The 17,625-nt window shown below is 49.0% G+C and overlaps 1 pseudogene across 1 annotated transcript; it reads right to left on the bottom strand.

Annotated features, from left to right (window-relative positions):
• Positions 1 to 487: 487 nt before the first annotated feature.
• Positions 488 to 17,469, bottom strand: LOC309819978 (adenylate kinase isoenzyme 1-like; annotated as a pseudogene). Its single transcript has 6 exons — positions 17,409 to 17,469; positions 15,668 to 15,856; positions 14,655 to 14,770; positions 1,514 to 1,708; positions 674 to 736; positions 488 to 496 (listed from the first exon to the last, which is right to left on the bottom strand). The product of its transcript is annotated as an adenylate kinase isoenzyme 1-like (transcript).
• Positions 17,470 to 17,625: the final 156 nt, after the last annotated feature.

The raw sequence follows: 17,625 nt of genomic DNA on the forward strand, positions 1-17,625 counted from the left end.
GGGTCCCCAGGGACAGGTGTTCCCATGGATACAGCCTGCCACCACAGCAAACCCATGGCCGGCCGTGCCTTGTGGGACTCGGCCTGGCCTTGATGGCATGTCTAGCTGTGGCCTGTTTGCTAGCGAGCCCTGAGGTGGAAACCTGGCCTGTTGAAAGGAAGGGCGTCCTTTCCAGTGGTTTGTGGCAGTCTAGGACGAGGACAGGAGATGGGACGGTGGTCTGAGAGGCCACTTGAGCTGCTGGGCCCAGGGGTGAGTGTGCGGAGGCATGCTGTTTGCCTGGGGTGTTCCTCTGGGATTTAGGGTTGAAATCCCAGCACTGAGAAGCTCGGCAGTCACACTCAGAATCTGGATGTCTGGGCCCGCAGGCTTCAGTAGCAGGAGCAGCAACAGCTGCCGCCTCCAGGTGGGGCTGCTCATGGCCCCCATGACCTTCCAGATTAATTAGGGACCTGTCCTAGCAGGAGTGCCCCTTGGTGGTCCCCAGTCAGACCACCTGTGGGGCAGTGGGCCTAGGAAAGAGGGAGGTTGTCGATTTGGGGTCACGTGGGGGAGTCAGCTTAGATTGGAACCCCAGGCTCCCCTCACCGGGCGTCTCACCTCAGGCCAGTGCACCCTCTCTGAGCTCTGGGGCAAGGGGAAAGTCGGAGCCCCCGGCCCTCTCCTGACTCACTGTAGACTTGATGACAGAGCAGCACTTGGCAAAAATGTTTTCTGGAGCTGCTTCTGCCAAGATCTAGAGAAGGGGAGCAAAGGGGGGGTCAGTTCTGAGTATCGCAGGGTCACTGCCCTCCACCCCCTGACGGAGGGGGTGACAGGTTCGCAGTCCCCTTTTAGTTGCTGGTAAAGGACAGAGGTGCACCCCAGGGCCGTGTGGATGAGGAGACGGAAATGGTCAGGAGGGCTGCCTTGCAAGGCTATGCGTTACTAACAGCTGGGCACAAACTGGGATGCTGTCCCTGGGAACAGGCCATAGGACCAGGGTTGTGCCAGGCTAGCTCACCCCCTTCCCATCCCATCCTTGGTGGTTGAGGCTAGTTTCTCTCTTGCTCTTACCTTTGGTTGCGGGAGGGGAACAGGAATGACACCAGAGTTCTCTGTCCTCACAGCAGTGAAAGTACAGGAGTTGCATGGGTCACTTTAGGATTAAGATATCCCTGCTTTCTACCTTGAAAACACATGGCTGGCTTTGATTTGAGCTGTGGTTGACCAGTTGTCCTAATCTTAACGTGTTTTGTGTGTGTGTGTGTGTGTGTGTGTAGATAGGTTCTAAAATGTATTTAATTTTGCAGTTTTGGAGCCATTCTGTTTAGACCTTCCGTGTCATACCTGGGAGGCCACAGCCTGCACCCATTCTGCCTAATGGAAGAAATGGAACTCTCCAGTGTACATGCTGGGGAAACTGAGGCTCAGAGTTCTGGGATTCAGGGCTGCAGTATAACCCCTGTGCTGTTTCAGCTGGACTTGCTCCCCTGGAGGGCCAGGGGAGTGAGCAGCAAGCAGGGAGTACTTAGTTTCGGAGCAGGTTCTTCTGCTGGTAAAAGGCCAGGGTGGGCTCACACAGGGTGTAATGCATCTCCAGGCGCTGGCAGATGGCCGACTTGCAGTCAGAGGCCCGGCACTCCACCTGGCCCCGGTGCAGCGCTCTCCGGACCATTGTCTCCATGGAGCAGTCAAACACGATGACGAAGTTGGGGGCCTGGCCCACCTAGGCACCCGTGAAGGGGGCTGGGTGAGGAAGAGGCAGGGCGCACTGGCCCCCTGTGCACCCCCGCCCCAGAGATAGGAATCTAGGGTGGTGCGGCCCAGTAAAGAATAACCAGGCCCCTGGGTCCGTTTTACTTTTGGAGTTCCAAGTTTTTATGTGTTTATTTTTTGGACAGGTAGGGCAAAACAACACCACTGGGAAAGGGCGAAGAGTCTCCTTGCTGTTCCCAGGCACCCAGTTTCACCCTCCCTGGAAGCAACCAAGTTCTCTATTTCTTGCGTCTCCTTCCGGAAGTATTTTACGCACTTGCCAGGCAGATCTGGTTCTGATGTTCTTTTTCCTCCTTTTTCATACAGATGGTAAAGACATTGATTTGCCCTTGATTTTATTCACTTAGTAAGCTGGAGGTGGTTGCCCATTGGCACACGAGGAAGTTCCCGATCCTTTTTAATCACTATATAGTATGCTGTTGTGTGGATGTGTTATGATTTACTTAACTGGTTCCTCGATGGGTATTTAGATTGAAATATCCCTTTTAAGATGGATTTAAGCAGTTTCTCCTTGCCTTCCTCTTGCCTAGACACTTTCATTGGGGAAAGTACAAGAGTTGCCAGCTCACCACTGCGCTGCCTCCCACTGCAGGGAGACCTCCCTGGGTCTCCGAGGCCGCCCACTGTGAGCCCCATCTCCTCCTACTTCCTCCAGAATTTCCTTGCAAAATAGAATCTGTCAGCACTTTAAAACAAAAACACAACCAAGTGGGATTCACTCCAGGAAAGCAAGGATGGTTCGATACAGTTGTGTTAATATCTTAAGTAAAGAAAAAGTCATATGAGAATTCTCAGAAACACAGAAAGAACAATTTAAAAGACAAAATTCACGCATTCGTGATTTGAAAAAAAAACAACACAACACTCGAAATTGGTAAATATATCCTCAGCCAGCATCTTATTTCATGGAAACTTGCTCTCCTGCTGAAGTTGGGAATAAGATAAAATTGCCCACTCTTATGTGCCTGGCGGCACAGTGGTTAAGAATCCACCCGCCAATGCAGGGGACATGGGTTTGAGCCCTTGTCTGGGAAGATCCCACATGCTGTGGAACAACTAAGCCCGTGCACCACAACTACTGAGCCTGTGCTCTAGAGCCTGTGAGCCACAACTACTGAAGCCCACGTAACTAGAGCCCTGCTCCGCAACAAGAGAAGCCACCGCAAAAAGAAGCCCGTGCACCACAACGAAGAATAGCCCCCACTCGCCGCAACTAGAGAAAGCCTGCATGCAGCAATGAAGACCCAGTGCAGCCAAAAATTAATTAATTAATTAATTTAAAAATAATTGCTCACTCTTGACGTTATGACTTAGTAAGATATGAGAGGATTAGCTAAAGCAACGAGATAAAAGAAAACAATGGGAGAAATCCGAATTGGAAAGGAGGAGATAAAATCATGTCTGTTTGCAGATGGTGTGATTCTATTTCTGGAAAACTCACGAAAATCAACAAACTAGTACAGACTTCAGAGAATTTGATAAAGTAACCGGATGTAGTATTAACATACAGAAGCCTACACGTATATGAAAATCACCAGTTAGAAATAAGAAAGAAGGCCCCGTTTACAGTAACATTACAAGCAACAAAAATATATATATATATATAAAACACTCAGGCAAAACTTTTCCCAAAACTGTGCACTGCCTTTAAAGGAAGATCTTTAAGGAAAACTTAGGTAAAATATTCCTAAGTGACTCAAAAGGAGACTGGAACAAAAGGAAGAGATACATGTTCTTGGGTAGGAAGACTCGAGGTTACAAAGCAGTCAGGATGTTTCTAAATGAGTTTGTAATCTTGATGTGATCCAAATGTGATTTTTTTTTAGTGGAGATGGATTGATTCTAACATTCATCTACAAAAATAAGCAGGACTATCCAGGAAAAACAAGGCAAAGAAAAGCAATGGGCTTTTCTTTGAGGTGGGGAGGGGAAGGGGGCATCCAACCTACCAGATATCAAAACATGGTAAAGCCGCCATCCTTAAACCAGTGCCCAGGTGGACAGACAGACCCCTGGAACAGAATGGCAAGTCCAGACTCGGGTGAATATGGAAAGTTGGTATGTGGCTGGGGTGCCACCTCAAGTCAATGGAGAAAGGACAGACTTTTAAATAAATGGTGTGGGGACAACTGTATTCACCATTTGGAATCCTTACCAAATTTCCCCAACTAGGATGTGTTCCAATGGATCACAGACATAAATGTAAGAAATAAAACTATACAAGTACTAAAGAAACCATGGATGAATTAATTACCTTATAACTTGGGATTGAGAAAAACAACAACCATGATGTCTCAAAACTCAGGAGAAATAACAGAAAATATTGATAAGTTGGATGAAAGTTTTAAAAATAATTTCTGCATGTGAAAGAGGCACAATAGGGAGTTCCCTGGCAGTCCAGAGGTTAGGACTCAGAGCTTTCACTGCCATGGCCCTGGGTTAAATCCCTGGTCAGAGAACTAAGATCTCACAAGCTGTGCCATGTGGCAAAAAAGAAAAAAAAAAAAAAGGCACAATAAATCAAGGTCAAAAAATAATTGACAAACTGGACTGGGGGGAAGATTTGCAAACCATATCACAAACAGCTAATATACAAAGAGTTCCTAAAAATCAAGAAGAAAAAGACCAACAGTCCACTAGGGGGGAAAAAGGGGGAGCAAAAGATGTAAAGACTGCACCAAAGAAGAAGTGAAAATGGCCCTAGAACTTTGGAAAAGATGCCCAACCTCATTCATCATAAGAGAAATGCCCATTTAAAACCACCGAAATACCATTTCACACCTAAGCAGGTTGACAAATGGCTAGTGGCAATGCGGAACAAAGAGGAGAGTGATGCCATCAATCAAAATCATCGACACATTTCTCTTTAACCCCACAATTCCACTCCTGAGAACCCATCCTAAAGACGCTAGCAAAAATAAGCGCTACATGAAGGTGATTGAGTGGGGGCATCGTTGGTAGTGGGAAAAGATTGTGAACGGCTTGCTGTCTGTGGGCCGTCAGAGCAGTAAACAGTGGCGCTGCCACACAGCGGAATTCTGGTTGTAAAATGGGGCAAGGAAGAGGAGGACTTCTTGACACTGATGTGACATCTTCAGGGTATATCTGAACATTAAAAAAAGGAAGCCTGCTATATGTGGAATGCTACTTTCTGTGTGCAGAGGGACACACAAGCACGCACACGGTTTATATTTGCAAGAAGGACAATCCAAAAATTAAAACGGTTGCCTGCAGGGAAAGGAGAGCACAGTTTGGGGTGGGGGTGGATCTACCTTTTTATGTGACTTTGACTTTGGAATCATTACATGTGGTGCAAATTCAAATTTTTAATTTAAAAAAGCAATCCCCGGGACTTCCCTGGTGGCGCAGTGTTTAAGAATTCACCTGCCAGTGCAGGGTACATGGGTTCGATCCCTGCTCCAGGAAGATCCCACATTGCCGTGGAGCAACTAAGCCTGTGCGCCACAGCTACTGAGCCTGCGTGCTGCAACTACTGAAGCCCGCGCACCTATAGCCAGTGCTCTGCAACAAGAGAAGCCACCACAATGAGAAGCATGCACACCGCAACAAAGAGTAGCCCCCCGCTCACCACTACTAGAGAAAGGCCACGTGCAGCAACGAAGACCCAACATAGCCAAAATTAATTAATTAATTTAAAAAAAGCAATCCCTAAACATCGAAAGCCAAGGTGAAATGAACGAACCCATGTGTCAATGTCACGCTGCAACTACACACAGAAAATAATTATCTCAAGGGACCCAGTGTTCTTGTGGTATGTCCACAGTGAGATCTATTGTAAAGGAAAACCAGAGCTGCAAACAGATCTTCCTTTGGTAGTTTTATTCTCAGTAGTTAAAATTGGTATGTTATTTGGAAACTATTTTGCATCTAATGGAATAATGCAAATGACAATGTCAGTGGTTTTAGGAACCAGATTTTTTAGGGAAAAGAGAAGTAAAACACTGTGACATTAAGTGTGAGCTGGAAATAACAGTAGAACTTGTGATTTTTTTTGCCTTTCAAAAGTCTGTGTTTCCTAGCTCTGTCCACTGGAAAGGCCTGGAAATGATGACCACCCGGCAGCAATGAGTACCCCTGGCACCCAGATGGGACACCACTGAAAAAGGGCCTTCATGGAGAAATGGCCGATTCCAGAGCTGGACCGGAAATGTGAAGGGGCGGGGGGCGGGTGTGAAGTCTTGTGCAGTAAGAAAGCAAGAGGGTGAGTGTGAAATGGGGCTGTGTCCAGAGGATGCTATGCAATGTGAGAGGGCTACTTTTGGCCAGAGATGGGACAGCTTGAGCAACAACAAAAAAGACTGGGGCTTCCCTGATGGCACAGTGGTTAAGAATCTGCCTGCCAATGCAGAGGACACGGGTTCGAGCCCTGGTCCAGGAAGCTCCCACATGCCACGGAGCAACTAAGCCATGCGCCACAACTACTGAGCCTGCGCTCTAGAGCCCATGAGCCACAACTGCTAAGCCCGCGTGCCACAACTGCTGAAGCCCACGTGTCTAGAGCCTGTGCTCCACAACAAGAGAAGCCACTGAAATGAGAAGCCCGTGTACCGCAACGAAGAGTATCCCCCGCTCACCACAACTAGAGAAAGCCTGGGTGCAGCAATGAAGACCCAACGCAGCAATCAATCAATCAATCAATAAATAAATCTATTACAAAAAAAGACTGATTATTGCCATCATCAGAAAGACTACATGGGGCTTTCCTGGTGGCGCAGTGGTTGAGAATATGCCTGCCAAATCAGGGGACATGGGTTCGAGCCCTGGTCTGGGAAGATCCCACATGCCGCGGAGCAGCTGGGCCTGTGAGCCACAACTACTGAGCCTGCGCGTCTGGAGCCTGTGCTCGGCAACAAGAGAGGCCGCGATAGTGAGAGGCCTGCACACCGCGATGAAGAGTGGCCCCTGCTTGCCGCAACTAGAGAAAGCCCTCGCACAGAAAAGAAGACCCAACACAGCCAAAAATAAATAAATATATTTTTTTAAAGGGCTTAATACATTAAAAAAAAAAAAGACTACAAACAATAAATGCTAGAGAAGGTATGGAGAAAAATGAACCCTCCTACACCATTGGTGGGAATGTAAATTGGTGCAGCCGGTATGGAAAACAGTATGGATGTTCCTTAAAAAACTAAAAATAGAGTTACCATATGATCTAGCAATCCCACTCCTGGGCATATATCTGGAGAAAACCGTAATTCGAAAAGATACATGCACCCCAGTGTTCATAGCAGGACTGTTACATAGCAACCAAGACATGGAAGCAACCTAAGTGTCCATCAACAGAGGAATAGATGAAGAAAATGTGGGGCTTCCCTGGTGGCGCAGTGGTTGAGAGTCTGCCTGCTGAGGCAGGGGACACGGGTTCGTGCCCCGGTCCTGGAAAATCCCACATGCCGCGGAGCAGCTAGGCCCATGAGCCATGGCCACTGAGCCTGCGCGTCCGGAGCCTGTGCTCCGCAACGGGAGAGGCCACAACAGTGAGAGCCCTGCGTACCGCAAAAAAAAAAAAAAAGACAATGTGGTACCTATATATATACACAATAGAATATTACTCAGCCATAAAAAAGAACAAAATAATGCCATTTGCAGCAACATGGATGGATCTAGAGATTATCATACGAAGTGAAATAAGTAAGACAGAGAAAGACAAATATATGATACCACTCATATGTGGAATCTAATTTTTTTAAAATGACACAAATGAACTTGCTTACAAAACAGAAACAGACTTACAGATGTCGAAAACAAACTTACGGTACCAAAGAGGAAATGTGGCAGGGAGGGATAAATCAGGAGCTTGGGATGAACACACACACACTACTATATATGAGACAGATAACCAACAAGCACCTACCGAGTAGCACGGGGAACTCTACTCAATATTCTGTGATAATCTATATGAGACAAGAACCTGAAAAAAAATGAATATATGTATGGGTATAACTGAATCACTTTGCTGTACACCTGAAACTAACACAACATTTTAAATCAACTATACGTCAATAAAAAATTTTTTACAAGACTAATTGAAGCACTTTAAATACACAGAGATGCTTGAGTTGGTAAGGATGAGAGAGAACAAAACCAAGGAAGACCAAATAACGAACCTCACGGTCACCATCGGAAATGAGTAGTACACCCAACCTCAGTCTGAAAATGGGCCCTGGCAGGGGAGAAGATAAGCATGTATCCCACCTGTCTGGTAGGAACTATATTTCAGGATAACCAGACAGCCCTGGTTGAGGAAGGACATTTCTTCTTTAGGGAAGAATTCCAGCTAATTGGTGTGGGGGGAAAATGACTAAAAGAGAAACGTACAGCTTTCGAATTGATTCAGAATATGAATTAATTGATGCCAACAACGAATGAAACTGTAAGATAAGAGGCCGACAGGACATGTTACAGCAGTGCCTAGCTGACCCTGTATCAGTTTGTGAGGGCTGCCACACCAAGGACCAGAGACCAGGTGACTCCAACCACAGAAATTCCATGTCCTCACAGTCCTGGAGATTGGACATCTGAGATGGAGGTGCTGGCAGGGTGGATTCCTCCGGCTGCCTCTCCTTGGCTTGTAGATGGCCGTTTTCTCCCTGTGTCCTCACACAGTCACTCCTTTGTCTGTGTCCTAATCTCCTCTTCTTATAAGGACACCAGTCATATTGGGTTAGAACTGATCTTGAGGACCTTTTAATGTAATCACCTCTTTAAAGACCCATCTCCAAATCCAGTCACATTCTGCGGTCCTGGGAGTTAGGGCCTCAACATATGGATTTGGGGGCGGGGGACACAGTTCAGCCCATAACAGATCACTTACTAAGAGCAGGGCAACCGGGCATGAAGGAGCCTCCTTCCTGAATGATGCAGTACAAGCAAGGTATTGAACCACAGTGCTCTACACCAAACTCACACTGAATTGGACAGAAAAGAACTGCAAGCACAACACGCATTCTGTTTTCCCCACTTTCCCAAGTTCACTGCCTGGGCCCTGGTGAACATTCAAACACCTGGGTCCTCTTAAATAACACATTGAAACACATGGAAAAAAACCAACTATGGCAAAGAGACAACTAAACATTGTGTGCTATCCGATAGGAGTTCACATCACCACCTATGAAGCGCACTTGAAGAAATGGAATCTAAGTTCCGAGCCAGACTCTAGACATGCTACCAATTCACAGGCCACATAGAGGAGAGGGGAGCATGATAAGAAAACAAAAAACACTCTGCAATCAGCAAAATCCCTGCTGTGTAAAATAAAGAGAACCAAAGACTAGGTTTCTTCAATAAATAAAAAGAGACGGGACTTCCCTGGTGGTCCAGCGGTTGAGATTCCACGCTCCCATTGCAGGGGACCCAGCTTCCAACCCTGGTCAGGGAACTAGATCCTGCACGCCTGCCACAACTAAAGAAAAAGATCCCACATGCTGCAGCTAAGACCTGACACAGCCAAACAAACAAATAAATAAAATTTATTTTTGAAAATAGGTTTTAAAAATAGAGATGGAAGGAGCATAAAGCACGTTTACGCTACACTGTAGTCTATTAATCAATATTTTTGAAAATAAGTTTAAAAAAATAAGAGGGATGGAAGGAGTATAAAGCACGTTTACACTACGCTGTAGTCTGTTAGGTGTGCCATAGCATCATGTCTTTTAAAAATGTACATACCTTCATTTAAAAATACGTTCTTGCTAAAAAATGCTAATCATTGCGCCTTCAGCGAGTCGTAATCTTTTTGCTGGTGGAGGGTCTGGCCTCTATGGCTGCTGACTGATCAGGGTGATGGTTGCTGACGGCTGGGGTGGCTGCCGCGATTTCTTAAAATAAGACAACAGTGAACTCTGCTGCATCAATTGACTCTTCCTTTTTTTTTGCGGTACGCGGGCCTCTCACTATTGTGGCCTCTCCCATTGCGGAGCAACAGGCTCCGGACGCGCAGGCTCAGCGGCCATGGCTCACGGGCCCAGCCGCTCCGCGGCATGTGGGATCTTCCCGGACCGGGGCACGAACCCGGGTCCCCTGCATCGGCAGGCAGACTCCCAACCACTGCGCCACCAGGGAAGCCCCTGACCCTTCCTTTTATGAACCATTTCTCTGTAGCGTGCTGTGCTATTTGATAGCATTTTACCTGCAGCAGAACTTCTTTCAAAACTGAAGTCAATCCCCTCAAACCCTGCCGCTGCTTTATCAACTAAGTTTCTGTCATATCCTAAATTCTTTGTTGTCATTGCAACAATCGTCACAGCGCCTTCACCAGGGGTAGCTTCCATCTCCAGAAACCACTCTCTTTGCTCATCCATAAGAAGCAACTCCTCACCTGTGAAAGTTTTATCCTGAGATTTCAGCAGTTGTCCCATCTTCAGACTCCACTTCTAATTCTAGTTCTCTTGCTGTTTCCACAGCATCTGCAGTGACTTCCTCCACTGAAGTTTTGAACCCCTCAAAGTCATCCATGAGGGTTGGAATCAACTTCTCCCAAATTCCTGTTAGTGTTGATATTTGACCTCTTCCCACAAATCATGAATTTTCTTTTCTTTTCTTTTCTTTTTTGGCTGTGTCTTGAGGTATGTGGAACTTCCCCAACCGCGGATCGAACCCATGCCCCCTGCAGTGGAAGCACGGAGTCTTAACCACTGGACCACCAGGGAAGTCCTCATGAATGTTCTTAATGGCACTAGAATGGTGAATCCTTTCCAGAATGTTTCCAACTGACTTCAGAGGAATCACTATCTATGGCAGCTATAGCCTTACAAAATGTATTTCTTAAAGAATGAGACTTGAAAGTTGAAATGATTCCTTGATCCATGGGCTGCAAAATGGATGTTATGTTAGCAGGCATGGAAACAACAGGAATCTCCTTGACCATCGCCATCAGAGCTCTTGGGTGACCAGGTGTATTGTCAATGAGCAGTAATATTTTGAAAGGAACCTTTTTTTCTCAGCAGTAGGTCTCAACAGTGGGCTTAAAATACTCAGTAAACCATGTTGTCAGCAGATGTGCTGTCATCCAGGCTTTGTTGTTCTATTTACAGAGCACAGGTAGAGTAGATTGGGCATAATTCTAAAGGGCCCTAGGATTTGGGGAATGGTAAATGAGCATTGGCTTCCACTGAAAGTCACCAGCTGCATCTTGTTAGCTGACATCCCTAACAAGAGAGCCAGCCTGACCTTTGAAGCTTGGAAGCCAGGCATTGACCTCGCCTGTCTAGCTATGGAAGTCCTAGATGACATCTTCTTCCAATAATAGAAGGCTGTTTTACCCACACTGAACATCTGCTTAGTGTAGCCACCTTCCTGAATGGTCTTAACTAGATCTCCTGGAGAACTTGCTGCAGCTTCTACACCAGCACTTGCTGCTTCCCCTTGCACTTTGATGTCATGGAAACGGCTTCTTTCCTTAAACCTCATGAACACAGCTCGGCTGGCCTCACACTTTTCTTCTGCAGCTTCCTCACCTCTCTCAGCCTTCAAAGGACTGAAGAGAGTTAGGGCCTTGCGCTGGATGAGGCTTTGACTTAACGGAATGTTCTGGCTGGTTTGATCTTCTATCCAGACCACGAAAACTTCCTCCATATTAGCAATGAGGCTGTTTCACCTTCGTATCATTCACGTATTCACTGGAGTAGCATTCTTAACCTCCTTCAAGGACTTGTTCTTTTCACAACTTGGCTAACTGTTCGGCACGAGAGGCCCAGCTTTCAGCTTATCTCAGCCTTTGACATGCCTTCCTCCCTAAGCTTCATCATTTCTAGCTTTTGATTTAAAGTAAAGGACATACAACTCTTCCCTTCACTTGAACACTTGGAGGCCATTGTAAGGTTACTAACCGATCTGATTTCAATACTGTTGTGTCTCAGGGAATAGGGAGGCCAGAGGAGAGGGAGAGGGATGGGGGAACAGCCGGTCAGTGGAGCAGTCAGAACACACACAATGTTCATTGATTAAGTTCGCCGTCTTATATGGGTGCAGTTCACGGCACCTCAAAGCAATTACTACAATAGTAACATCAAAGATCACTGATCACAGCTCATCGTAACAAATATAATCATAATGAAAAAGTTTGAAATATTGCGAGAATTACCAAAACGTGACACAGAGATACGAACTGAGCAAAAGTTGTTGTGAAAATGGTGCCGATAGACTTGCCCAACGCAGGGTTGCCACAGACCTTCGATCTGTGAAAAAATGTAATAAAGCAAAGAGCATCAAACTGAGGTCTGCCTGTAGATGAAAAGGACAGAGACAAAGCAACCCATCGCAGTGGGCCAACCTTACTTAAATCCCGATTAAAACAAGATGTGAAAAGAAAAAGATTTTGAGGTGTTCACGGGAATTTGCATAATGATTGGTTATTTGATGACACGAAGGATATTAAGGTGTAATAACAGAAGCGTGATACCATTTTACAAAAGTCTTTATCTTTTAGGAAATATATACTAGAATATTCATGGATTAAAAAGAAAAGCACATGGGATTGACGTATATACACTAATATGTATAAAATAGATAACTAATAAGAACCTGCTGTATAAAAAAAAAAGCACAAAATGGATGGAACCTGAATCTATTGTAAGAACGCCTGTCGTTAACTTTCAGTGTACAGCGCCAATGAGGAATGGAAGGAGACAAATAATGCCTGTGGGACAGTCCCAAGGATGAGAGTTTGTACAAGACAAATGACCCAGAGTCTTCAACGAGTCAAGGGCAGGAGGGAAGCAGGGAGGGAGGACTGTCCTCCTTGGAGTAGGAGACGCCCGGTGAGGACCTCGTTTTACTCATAACTCTGACCAGCTGGGAATCAAAGAGACATTTTTCAGCTGTGGGGGAAATGCAGCTGTGGATGGGGGCATCGGGTAGTCTCAAGGGATTCACATTAATCATCTGAGATGCTGTTGGGTGAGGAAACGCTCATAATGGGATTCGGGATGGGCTTCAGAACACATAATTGGCAATCTTGACGTTTGGCACCGATAAAGTAAGTGTGGCCAAACCATGATCGTGTGGGACTTCCCTGGAGGTCCAGTGGTTAAGACTGCGCTTTCACTGCTGAGGGCCCGGGTTCGATCCCTGGTTGGGGAACTAAAATCCCATAAGCTGCACAGAGTGGCCAAAAAAAACAAAAAACACTCTTTTAAGCCAGAGCCCCATTTATCTTCATTTTGTCACTTCTGAGAGCCACACAGTTACCAAAGAAAACCATGTCTCCTGTTCCTCTTAGTGTGAAGCCACCATGCAAGCAGGACCCTAAATGGGCCTCTGTGAAGGAGAGGGAGAGGGTGGGTATAGGGGGGATGGCGGGGGGCACAGAGGGCACATCCCGTCCACATGGTGAAAATCGTGGCCTCTATCCTGGCTTGGCCACCTAAATGGTGTGACCCGGGCAAGCTCCCGGATCCCTCAGTGAAAAAAGCAGGGTGCTGACTGTGCGGGCGCCTGGAACGTTCCAGAAGATCAGAGTTCATCTGTGCAGAGGGTCGAGACCAGCTCCGGGCTGGTAAAAAGCTCTGGAGGAGTTCACACTGCTGTTGCCATGGGGATGTGCAGGCCCCTGTGTTGCCAAGTCAGATGTTTTTCAACAGAAGCTGGGAGTTTTGATGTGGCATCTCTGGATTTTTGAAATTTAAAACAAAAAAAGTGTCAAACGCCGAAGAGTCCAAACTGAACATATCGGTGGATTCCATGGGGCCCGAGGGCCAGGAGTTTGTAGCCTCTGCCCTGATGCTTTGCAGCCACTTGGGGAGCCCATCCAGCTGGCATGGGTGACCGGGTGCCTACTTTAGGCCAGGCGCTGGCCTGGCGCTGAGCCAGTCATTAGCCTGGTCTTTGCCCGCCCGGCTCCCAGACCAGGAGAGGGAGCCCAGTATTTGCCGTTTACCTTCGTCCCAGGGAGCCCGACAGAATTGCTTTAGTGGAGGTGCGCACAGAGGGCGGGGCCCCACCGACGGCCCCTCCCAGCCCCTGTCGGCGCCCCGCTACGCCACGACCTTTGTCTGATTCCCTCCCCCGTGCCTGAATGTGTTTCTGCTGGCGTCCAGCAAGTCCCAGGAAAGCCCGGAGGCCCCCAGCCTGCCGCAGTTTCTCTCTTCCTACTCAGGTGTCCGGATGGATGACTTTTCATGATGTTGGTCTTGCGCGTCTGGCTGGCTCCACCGCTCAGCTCTGCACAGGGGTCCCCCCTGGACCCCCCAAACTGAAGTAGCCCACTCGCACGTCTCCAGATGCCATTCTGTGTCCTGTTCTTCGCTGCACTTACCGCTACCAGAAATGTGTTTTGTACGGAACGTGTTGCTGGTCCCTGTCTGCTGCATCCTAACAGCAGGGACCCCATGTGTCTGGTGAAGTCCAGAGGACTTAGCTTGTCCTCAAGAACTATTTCGGGCACAGGAGGTTAAATAAATAGATGAACGGAGAGTTACATTCCATCTTTACGGCTCAGAAATGATGCTAAATCCACCTGCCACTCAGTGGGCAAATAGTTTGTTTACCGGGCGCCAGGGACCGTGCGGGGAGATGTTAAAATGACTTTGTCCACGACTTCCCCGGCGGTCCAGTGGTTAGGACTCTGCGCTTCCACTGCAGGGGGCACAAGTTCGATCCCTGGTTGGGGAACTAAGATCCCGCATGCTGTGCGGTGCAGCCAAAAACACCAAACCCAAACCAAACAAAATGACTTTGTCCCCACCCTCGGAGAACTCACCAGCTCTTCACCCGGGTTCTAGATGCTTCCAACAATCTCCTCACTGTCCCCTAGATAACGCAAAACTCCATTTCCCTGTCAACAACTCCTCTCCCCCGGGGTCTTGCCCCTTCAGATCTCCATCCAAGGTGGGGAGGAGACCCGGCTTCGCACCCTCGCAGGTGTTGGGGTCACTCACAATGTGCTCAAACTCCTTGGCTTGCCTCAGCTCCCGGGGGAAGCCGTCAATGAGGAAGCCCCGGCTGTCCAGGCAGGACAGCATGTGGTCACTGATCATATCAAGGATATGACACCCTGGGGAGGGAAGGGGAGGCTGCATTCGGGGCTCAGGGCCCCTCACCTGCAAGGTCACCTTGGCAAGTTCTGGTGTATTTGGGGGAACACCCACTGCTGGGGTCTCTGGAAGCACTTTTTTTTTAAATTTTTATTTATTTTTGGCTGTGTTGGGTCTTCGTTGCTGTGCGCAGGCTTTCTCTAGTTGCGGGGAGCGGGGGCTACTCTTCGTTGTGGTGCGCGGGCTTCTCATTGCGGTGGCTTCTCTTGTTGCGGAGCACGGGCTCTAGGCGTGCGGGCTTCAGTAGTTGTGGCTCGCTGGCCCTTAAGCACAGGCTCAGTAGTTGTGGCGCACGGGCTTAGCTGCTCTGCAGCATGTGGGATCTTCCCGGACCAGGGCTTGAACCCGTGTCCCGTGCATTGGCAGGCGGATTCTTAACCACTGCGCCACCAGGGAAGCCCTGGAAGCACTTCTGAGAACGGGGCTCGGCCACGGTCCTCTGGGCGGGTGTCTGCCACACGCCAGGCTTGCTGGGCTCGTTTGCTCATCACTGTCAAGAGGAACTGGGGTGACCTCCATCTTACAGTGAGGAATCGGGGGCAGAAGGGGCCACTGACATACAGGCCCGGGGTCACAAAGGGAATAAATACTAGCTAAGTTTACTGAGCATTTCTTAAGGGCCAGGAACTCTGCCAAGCGCTTTATAGGAACGACATCACCTGACCCACACCCCAGCCTTCTGCTGGGGGTCCAGCTGCTCTCACATTTTACAGTTGAGGACACAGAGGCTCAGGGCAGCAAAGCAGCAGCCAGTGGCCCCAGACTTTGAGGCCCCTTGGCTTCCACAGGGCCTTCCCGGGAAGCTCCTCCCGATGTATGCCCTTCATCCCTCTGCCCCCGCACCCGGGACCTCTCACTGTGGGCACCAGGAGCCCCTGCAGCATGACGTCATGAATCTTCGGGCCCTGCCGGGTGCCTTGTTGGGCCTTCTGCCACAGCAGCTGGCCCAGCCCCATGTGGCAGAAGCCGTACTTGTTCGCCATGTGTCTCTTTGCCGCAGCCTGGGCCGCCCATCACGAAGATGATCAGGGAGGACTTGAGGATGTCTGCAGTGCCCAGGCAGGAAGGAGGGAGAGGGGTTGGTGCCTGTAGGGGCCAGCGAGCGGGCACCACGGTGACTGTGTCCACAGCTCAGTGTGTGTACTTGGTGACACCGGACACAGGTCTGCTGGCAGAACTACTTCTGCCCTAGGGTGGCATCTGGGGGTGTGGGTCCACGCCCAGTGGTATATCCAGGCATGGCGCACATTAGTGCTGCTGCGGGTTGTGTGGATGAGGATGGGAACCCAAGCAGTCCAGGCCCTTTGCACGCAGCATATCCTTGAAGCGTCACAACGGCCCCATCATCCCATTTTACAGCTGAGGAAACTGAGGCTCAGAGAGGGGCAGGGACTTGACCATCCCTCCCGTCTCACCCGTTTCCCCGTCTACTTTTACTGCATTCCAGCCCAGTGGAATTGGCTGTCCCTTGAACTCATCACCCTGCTGCTGTCGTACCCACCCCCGCTCACCCGCTCCCCACCCCTGGAATTCCCTACCCTAGTTCCCTTCAGGACACAGCTCACCCATCAGGTCTTCTCTAAGCTCTGCCCAAAGAGCCTCCCACTCCATCATTCCCAGTCTTTTTTAATAAATTTATTTATTTATTTTTGGCTACGCTGGGTCTTTGTTGCTGTGCACAGGCTTTCTCTAGTTGCAGAGAGGGGTGGCTACTCTTTGTTGCGGTGCGCGGGCTTCTCATTGTGGTGGCTACTCTTTGTTGTGGAGCATGGGCTCTAGGAACGCGGGCTCAGTAGTTGTGGCTCGCGGGCTCCAGAGCGCAGCCTCAGTAGCTGTGGCGCACGGGCTTAGTTGATCCACAGCATGTGGGATCTTCCCGGACCAGGGCACGAACCTGTGTCCCTTGCATTGGCAGGCAGATTCTTAACCACTGCGCCACCAGGGAAGTCCCTCATTCCCAGTCTTAGAATCCCATTCCCTCCAGCAATGGCCACGATCAGTAATGACTCTGCCTGTTTACTTGTTCTTGTCTCCCCAGCCAGACTCTGTACTCCATGAGGACAGGGTCTATCTGTCTTTCTCGTCCCTATATTTCTAGTAGTTGGCATGGTTTCTGACATATCGTAGTGGATGAGGAATAGATGAATGTCCGTAACTATCAGACACATCTATGGAGTGCTGTAGTCTATGATGCAGTTTTGTTGTCTTGCTTCCCTCCCCTTTTTCTTAGCCAACTCCTAGTTTAAACCTTCCCTCTTCCCTGAGCCCTCAGAGCCACCTGCTCTTTCCCTGTGGCAGCCCTGTTCCTCCTGGGTTGTAGATAGCATTTTCGGAGACTGTCTCCACCACACTGTAATATCCAAGAGGACAGGGAGCTGGTTTGCCACATTCACCGTGGACTGCCCAGAACCCTGCACAGCAACCGCTAAACTGGATCGCTGAATGACTGACCCTGAGCATGCGCAGTTCTGTGACTACCACGGTGGGGGAGGAGGGGCGTGGGGGGGTGGACTTGGGGGGGTGGGGTACCTGTATTTTCCTGCCCTACACAGTCTCCTTCCCTTCCCCCCAGTAAGCCAGCCACCCCCGCGATATTACCCTTCTCCTGGGGCCTCGGGGGCCTGCCCATTTGGGGCAGCTTGGACTTGCACAGACCCATCCTGCCAGCAGCCCATGGGGTGATCGCGCCCCATCCCCACCTAGGCCCTGACCCCTCCTGGCTCGGTTCAACGTCCCAAGGGCCCCTGGCCCGATCATTTGGCGAGACGATAGGGTTACCCCCGGGGTTAGGGGTAAGAAATGAACCCGAAAGTGG

Source organism: Grampus griseus (assembly GCF_964374135.1).
Source record: "Grampus griseus genome assembly, chromosome: 3".
Classification (NCBI taxonomy): domain Eukaryota; kingdom Metazoa; phylum Chordata; class Mammalia; order Artiodactyla; family Delphinidae; genus Grampus; species Grampus griseus.